This window comes from Ixodes scapularis, unplaced genomic scaffold (genome assembly GCF_016920785.2).
Source record: "Ixodes scapularis isolate PalLabHiFi unplaced genomic scaffold, ASM1692078v2 PGA_scaffold5__190_contigs__length_132052651, whole genome shotgun sequence".
Classification (NCBI taxonomy): Eukaryota; Metazoa; Arthropoda; class Arachnida; order Ixodida; family Ixodidae; genus Ixodes; species Ixodes scapularis.
The window spans coordinates 93,864,717-93,873,150 of NW_024609880.1; positions in this window are offsets into that span (position 1 = coordinate 93,864,717).

Sequence of the window (8,434 nt, forward strand, 5' to 3'; positions counted from 1 at the left end):
TAGGCTGGAAAAACATCAATTTCCACCTTGACCGCTTCAACGGTCCAAAACTTGAGAACAAAAAATCCGACGAAATAACCGTTTGCGTCTTCTTTTATTATAGGAATTTCCCCAAAACATATATTTGTTTGTCAAAATTAAAAATTCGACCCTAATCCGTGCCTGAGTTGAGATGAAATCACCCATATATATATATATATATATATATATATATATATATATATATATATATACCCAAGCTGACCGAACGTGACGCCCTCCCGCCAGAGAAAATCCTTTCGAGCCACGTCGCGGCGCGACCGCTATATATATATATATATATATAGACCTTTCCGGTGGCAGCCTCGACCGAAACGATTTACAGCGCGCGTCCCTGGTTTTGAGAGTGCACGTCAGTGTTGCCCGACTGCGCTGGGCTGTGCATCCGTTTTCTCTTCATTGGGTTGTGGAGTCTGCGTAGGCGCAATTTCGGACGCTGATTGCGGCTAAATTGCCACGCTTTATATATATATATATTTTGTTCTATGGCGAAGAGATATTCCCGAGGTTTTTAAGAAAGCATTGTACTATTTTTAGGAATAAAAACAAACAAATGAAGGCTATTTTTGATGAGCCCGTGCGCTACAGAACAAATGCAACTGGAATGTTTGTTTCATTTTATGCTGATTATTTTACGGCATCAAGCACACAGGAGAGCCGAAATGCATGGGTATTCCCCACTCCCAACATGAAATTCAACGAGTCTCATCAATCGCACAACATATATTGTAAATACCCCACGGTGCCGCGTCATCTGAACGGGATTTGAGAAATGTCTCGAATCGATAGACACTTCACGACGATCGGGCGGAATCGGGCTTGTTTTGAAACACGTTTCTAGAAACTGTTTTTTTTTTTTTTTTTGCATTATATTAAAGAAACAAAAAACTTTTTTTTTTTTCGGGAACATGTCCGGGAATGCTTTTCGGAGATTACGAACGGTTCCGCGCCGATGTCTTGGCGCTGGCCTTCTTCGTTCGTTTCCTGCGAAGGCCGAGCACGCTACGAGCCCTGGTATTCCCTGGTTCACACAGGGGAAGATAACATGGAAAGGGTAAGCGTCCTGAGCAGGCTCAAGTCACAAAATGGCGGCGGGCCCCTTATAGTCCGTTGCAACCTTACAAAAAGCCTCAGTTGGGAAACGCTGGCGTCCACCGAGACCGAGCTAAATACGATAACAGCGCCACCCTTTAGCGACGAATTGAAACATGAAAGCTGCTTCACATAGCTACTGCGAGATGGCCCTGCGAGATGGCGTCACCAGCTCTTGCCCGACTCGACGTGCAGTCGTGCAGTTCCCGGAGTGGACGCTGCGGGAGAAATGGCGGCATTGCGATCGCCATTAGCTCGGTTTTCGAGTACAGATCGGAGCCACTTTTTTTAAAACAGGCTCTATGGCAGCTTCCCAACTGAGGGGATCTAGTAACGTTGGTCCGTTGCAACTAGGGATGTCGCGAACCGGTCGAGGTTCGAGTTCGACCTGGTTCGACTTTTTCGACCTTGTGAAAAGTTCGACAAAGGTTCGACTGCTATGCGCATGCGCGACAGGCTGGCCAGTTGGCTTCGGATTGGATGGTGATGGCTAAGGGATGAATTAAGGGCAGCACTGACTGCCCTTAATTATTTCAGTTAATAAAGTGAAAAAAAAATAAGTTATTTACTATTTTAGTGATTAGAATTAGTCTCTTTTAATTGCACCTGTTCATAAAATTAAAATAACCCTTTGCGTAAAAAAGGTTTCTCCAAACCTAGACATATTTGTATCAAGGTCTGGCTACACTGTCCACAAAATCCAGAAAAAACAACAGGACATGGCCAAGCCCGCCAAGCCGGACAAGGCCAAACCGGATGTGCCCAACGTGGCATGCGGTAGTTGTGAACGATGATGCTTCCTCACGGAAACCCCGTTCACGAGCGTAGAGGAAGCAGCGGACAAAGAGTACCAGTGCCGAATCTGCGTGAATGCTGGTGAGATGGAAGGGATGTTGGAGATGATTAGGGGGGAACTCGGGAAAGAGCGCGAGGCACGAAAGAGGATGGAGGTGAAGATGATAGAGGCCAGGGAGGGGCTGAGGGACGAGAAGGGCGAAAACAAAGGGGTGGACGGGGGAGAACTTGGCGGGCAGAGGAAGGGAACACACTTACAGTGAAAAGTCAGTAGACATAGAACACACAAAGTTTCATAGCGTAGAGGAGGCAGAGATGACAGAGTTCATGTGTAGAATGTGCGTCCTAAACGCACGACAGGACAGGCTGGAAGCAGAGGGCACAGAGCTGATGGCAATGATTGTGAAACTAGACGCGGAACTGGAACTGGAAAAGGAAAGAAGTGAAAGACAGGCAGCGGACGAGAAGTTGGCAGATGGAGGTGGTCCTTTTGCCATCGGACATCACAGCGAATGACACGGTCGTAGAAAGGGATGGAGAGAGGACGTACAAAAAAGCACAGAAGCAGGGAGGTGAAGAGAAGGGAAAAGGGGAGGAAAAGCCAAAGGACAAAGCCCCTGCTTTAACGAAGAGTAGGGAGGACATGGATCATAGCTGGGGACTTCAACATGGAAAGGTGCAGGGTGGCAATAACTGAGAGGGTGAAGGGGGACGCCAGGGTCCAGATTGGGGTGTTGGCTGGACAGACAGTGAGGCGGTGATCGAGAGGGTAAAAAAGAAACCATGAAACTATGGGGGACGAAAGAAGGCCAAAACCTCGTGATGATACCGGAAAGACCGAGTGATCTACTACAAGGGAATGGGGGAGGGGTGGGGAAACAGTTGCGCAGAGGGGTGAGGGACTTGAGGGCGACATCGGACAGCGTACAGATTCATGTCTGCACAGTGCCAGGGGTGAGGGGTCAGGGCGTTCACATTGAGAGAGCTGTGATAGCCGGAAACCAGGACATCTGGAGACTGGGAAGGGAGATGTGTTTCAACATGATTGACATGAATTGGGAGGTGCGTAACAACAGAGAGCAGGCTTTTGAAGAAAGCGGTATTTGTACCATCCCCTACGTGGGGAGGGCCGTTGGGTGGCGGATGGCAGGGAAAACGGTGGCTTTTTTAGGAGACCCCAAAGCTCTCAAGGAGAGGAATCGTGTCAGGAACGAGGCGAAAGGCCTGTAGGAGAGGGGAGACGGGGTGAGCACATCGGTGGGACATTGGAAAGCAAAGGGGTAGATGAGAGCAGGGATGTGCGTTTGGGGGAGGTGCCCAGGGAGGGTGAAAGGAAGCCACGCAGAAACAGGACAAAGAAGCTACTTAACATAGCTTTCATACATACAGGGGGACAAGAACAAAATAAAGTGGTAGAAGATCGAGGAGCAATTAGAAAGCGAAAACTTTGCAGTGTATGTATTAACACAAACACATCTAAGGGATATGGGAAAACCACCATACATACCGGGATATTATTGGATGGGATGCAACCGGGCCAATGGGGAACGCAAGGGAGGCGGATTAGGGGTGTTAGCGAAGGGTCAGGAATGGGAAAGGGAACGAGAGGGCTGCAGGGAACTCATGTGGATCAAAACCTATATTGGGGGTTTAGACACAATCCTGGGTTTTGTGTATCTAAAGACAGGGAGTGGTGCAGGGGAGGAAAACGCAGAACATATCAGGAGGCGTTAGGGAAATCGGCACTAACAAGGAAATAATTATCTTGGGGGACATGAATGCGCATTTGGAAGACTTTGATGGACATACGGATACAAAAGGGAGGATGTTAGAGGAGTTATGTGAAGCTCTTGATCTGGTATTGGTTAACACTCAGATAAAATACTGATGGAAAAATAACATGGGAAAGAAAGAACGCGCACTCGACTATTGACTACTGTTTAATGTTACGCGAGATACAGAACAGATTAGGAGGTATGGAAATAGATGAGGAAGGCACAAAAAGTCTAGGGAGCGACCATAAGAGAATCAAGATCAGATTTGGCAGAGTAAAACCAGAAATGAAAAATGAAAAACAAGAGGGTAGGAATAACTTAAATGATAAACAATTACAGGAGATATCTAAGCGAATCGAGGACATAGTATCCAAGCAACCGTCTGCTTCCTCCTCCCCGGCCTGAATTACCCTCTCCCTACCTTCTTGAGTTGCAACGGACTATAGTAAAAAATCTTATACATACAAGAAATGTCTTGGTTCAATAAACGCATATGATTAAATAAGATCATATCATGACGTAGCAAGATCCGTTACGTAGCCTCACTAAACATCGAAGCAGCGCCGCTCTTCGGATATACGCACAACCACTGATCTCTATAGAGATCAGTGACGCACACCGTTTAAAAAATCCTGCAACGCCTTTTTTTTCTTTTTTTATTTGGACCGAATTTGAGCGCACTGAACGTAGTAACTTAGTTAACTTTTTCTTTTCTCGCAATTCGCTTTCTCTTGAAAGTTATAGGCATATTAAAATTACAAAAACAGGAAAAAAATTACTTCTTCATGACGTTCTTGGTCCTCTGTCCCCCCTTTTCCCGCGCCCGCGGACCGCGGGGGCTGAGAAATCTGGGGAGGGAGGGGAAGACGGGGAAAGGAGGTGACGCCGAGGAGAGAGAACTGCCCGGGAACGGGGAACGGGTCAGCTCCCTCTTTTCGGCAGACGTCAGGACCAACAACGTCACGATTTCGTCACATGCCGCGCGCGTTGGACACCACGGGGCGTATCCGTAGGAGGAGGAGGTTTCCGCGTCGTCCGGTCAAAATATGACGCACTGATATTTAGTCGCTCTCTCCGTGCCCGCTGGGTTGCCCGAACCACAAGAGACGTGGAAACCTCAAAAAAGGTAGACGCTTCAAGGAGCTGTGCAACAATTTTAACGTTGAAAGAATTTGCAACTTCTACTTATGAAATTGTTTATCTTGTCACAAAGGACAGAATACACATATCCTTCCTTCGAAATGTTGCGAGTCCGCCGCGTAATCGCGAGGCAAAAAATATATTATTCGCCGACCTGCAACCGCGAGCGGCAGCCGTAAGGACCACGCGGCATGACGTCAATGGGGGACTTGTAAAAATATAGGAAGTTGTGCAAATACTTGCTCGATAAAAGGTAATTTTTCTATAAATTTTGCCGTTCCAGCATCAATATAAATCCGTCAAAAACCTAGTATCATCTACAAAACTTTTATTATACGGAGTTTTAGTGGCGCCATCTATCTGAGGTCAACAAAACCGTCAGCTCTCTCAGCTTCCGCGAACAGCTAGCCGCCAGAAGCCGGAGGGGGACGAGGGCAAAGCCGGATGGGGATGACCGGACCCGGACGAGACTTTCCTCCTTTCGCCATGTTGATCCCGCTGCGCCAAGCACGTGGTCACGTGGTCGCGAGCGGGTGAGTTTTCGCTGCTCACTGATGGCCCTAGAAAGGAAACTTCACCGGGACCCCGCGCGTCCCCCATTGACGTCACAGCGCACGTGACTCGGAAGATGGTGAAGGAGTTGAGAGAGAGGTGCCGAGAACCTCAATCTTTGTCCATTTTTAAAATAAAAACAAGGACATGCAGGCAAAAGCGTTTCTCCCCCTCTTTACTTCAAAAAGGTCGAGCCACCAACTCCCAAATTAATTAAGCAAAGCAATGAAATTGCTGCACAGCTACTTTAAATAGGATTGCAGGGCCCCTTTAAATCGATCATGAAACGATTTTTAAACTTTTTCCTTATTAGCTTTGCTCAACTCACAAATCGCGCACCCCCTTCTTGCTCGGACCCTCGTTTCTGTACCCGGACGCTGCCATTCTCCCCCTAGAAGATTAGCCCGTCAGTCACTCAAAACTCGGACAAAAGTTGCTTTGAAGGTAAACGTTTGGCAGCCCTCTGCCTGGTTAGGAATAGACATGAAGCGAAAAATAGGGACTCTAACCAAAAATTAATAAACATTCACCCGACGTTTCGGGACCAGTCCGGTCCCTTGTTCACGGGTGAGTGACGAATATAAAAGAAAATAAAAAGAAAAGTTGCTTTCCCCACCCTGTTCACCCCTAAGCTGACAGCGCTGTGGAAGCTACGTGCTCGTTGGGCCAGGTACACTTTTGCCACATGATCACGCTCCCTCGCGCATACCCACGCGCATATAATGCAGTCAGGTGATGAAGGGGGGCGGCTGATTGGTCCGGCCAACGTATATGCTTCCATCGCACTGTCAGCTTACGGGTGAACGAGATGGGGGAAGCAATTTTTGTCCGAGTTTTGAACGACGGGGGGTCACACGAACACGACGCGCGCAACGCTCGTCGCCCTACGGGTAGTTCGGTTGTAACGCGTTGACTAAAAGCTTAGCGTTTACGTCACCACAACGCCAGAAACGGTAAAGCTCATAGCCATGCCCGCCTTTCTACGTCACGAATGCTGTGAATCTTTTCTTTGCGCCGGATATCCCATGACGCATCGCGCTCTCCGTTTGCTTCTCTTCGAGCGCTTGCTCGAGTGCACCGTTTGGAACGAAAAATATAGCCAGTCGTTCAAAATACAAACGTACGATTATCATTTACGGTTCTTATCGCTTGACTCCTTTCCGTACGAAATTTATATACTTCAATTTTCGCTTCCGCACCCCCTTTAAAAGAACATATAAGAACAATATAAGATTATATACGAAGTTATAAGGAACTTCTTATCAGTTTCTTATAACTGCTTATATAATATTATATTGTTCTTATGTGTTCTTATAAGGTTCGTGTATGCTCTTTTATAACCTTATTTAATCATATACGTATATTTGACCAAGAGATTTCTTATATATATAAGATATTTTTACTAGGGCAGAGAGCTCTTTTTGCACAATCCTGCAAGGCTTCTAGCTTGTTTCAGAGTCGTCTGATAAGTCACCTTACATTACCTTGGAGATTACGACGGATTGAGTGAAGTGACGTGTTCGCATGCTCCAGCAGTGCGTCGGATGAGTTGAACTCCTTGTTACCACAAGTTCGTAAATGTTCGCAGTCATTGTGCCAAGTTGGGTTGCTCCCGATGTAGATTCAAAAGATCCTGTGTTCGTTGGGCTTCTCGACTGGTTTTTCATAGAAAGTGACTTGTGCGGCTTCGTTTTGACCTCTGCCCAGTGGCATGAATTTCGTCTCTTCCTGTGATGAACTTTGGCCAATTTTAATTATTTTTGGAGGGTGATTTGCTGCATGCCAAGGGGCCCAGGGAGATATCGTCTGCATATACTGTAAATTGAAGGCCTTCGGTGTCTTGTAACTTCCGTAGGAGTGAGGTCACCGCTAGGTTGAAGAGGTCTGGCAACAATACCGAGCCTTGCGGGACATCGATGTCGTTAGGGCGTTCCGAGCTCGGATTTGAGCCCACCTTTTCAAGCGATGGCCCTGCTATTACCACCCATACCATTGAACATACTTAAATTAGCTGCGGTGTATGTAAATAATATCTAACCTTAATAACATGCAATCGCAAATATCCGATTCAAAATCTCTGCTCTTTAATTAACACACTCTTGCAATAGATTGTTAAGATGGTTGTTCGCTTGTTTAATTGTATACGCTAGTTTTATCGAAACATCCAGTGTCAGTCTGTAAATTGTAGTTTCTCGGTGATATGCGACCTTCGGAGACACTGAGCTGAAGCCTGAAAGTTGTCCTTGTTCCCACGAACAAACATGCGCCACGTGCACTCACGGACAAAACCGCATAAATCACATGTCGTAAAATATATATACGCATGCCACGAAGATGGCAGGTCCTGCTAGAAAGAGACGAAGGCTTGTCGCGCCCGTGTTCAACATCGCCAGCTCGGGCAGAACAACCGAGTCGAACATCACGTGGAGGTAGTACCCCGACACAAGGGACATAACCGTTCCGAGGACCATGTAAGTGATCCAGTGCAAGATCTCCTTGCCGGTCGCCAGGCCGCCCATGATGCCAAGCGGAAGCGCTGACACGAAGAGCAAAGCGATCTTTGCCACCTTCATGGCACCGCACCCTGTTTGAAGAGCGAGGACGCCCATCACGCAAGCCATGATCAACTGGTGCACCAGCGTCGAAAAGTAGAGCTTCAGAGAACCGTACTGAGAACTGCCGATGCTGAAGCCTTCGACGAGGAAATGGATGCTCGATAGCAAGACGAGTTTCGTGTAAATTACGCTCGACAAAGGTCTTACGTTGTACGAGTGTCCTTTGTTCCCGATGACAAATCTTTCGACGGTGTTGGCGTGGCCCGAAGGCGGCCGCCAGAGTTCCACGTTGAAGAGTGACGAAGCGGTAGTCACCACGTACGCCAAAAGGACTCCCGATGCTATGATGGCGTCGCCCATCGGCTGTCCGAAGGCGAGGCCAGATCGGTAGACTAGCTTTCCGGAGTAAGGAACCATTCGAACGTACCAGTTAGTCAGGCCCATGCCCACAGAAACGCTGATCACGTCGTTCAGGATCCTCGAGAT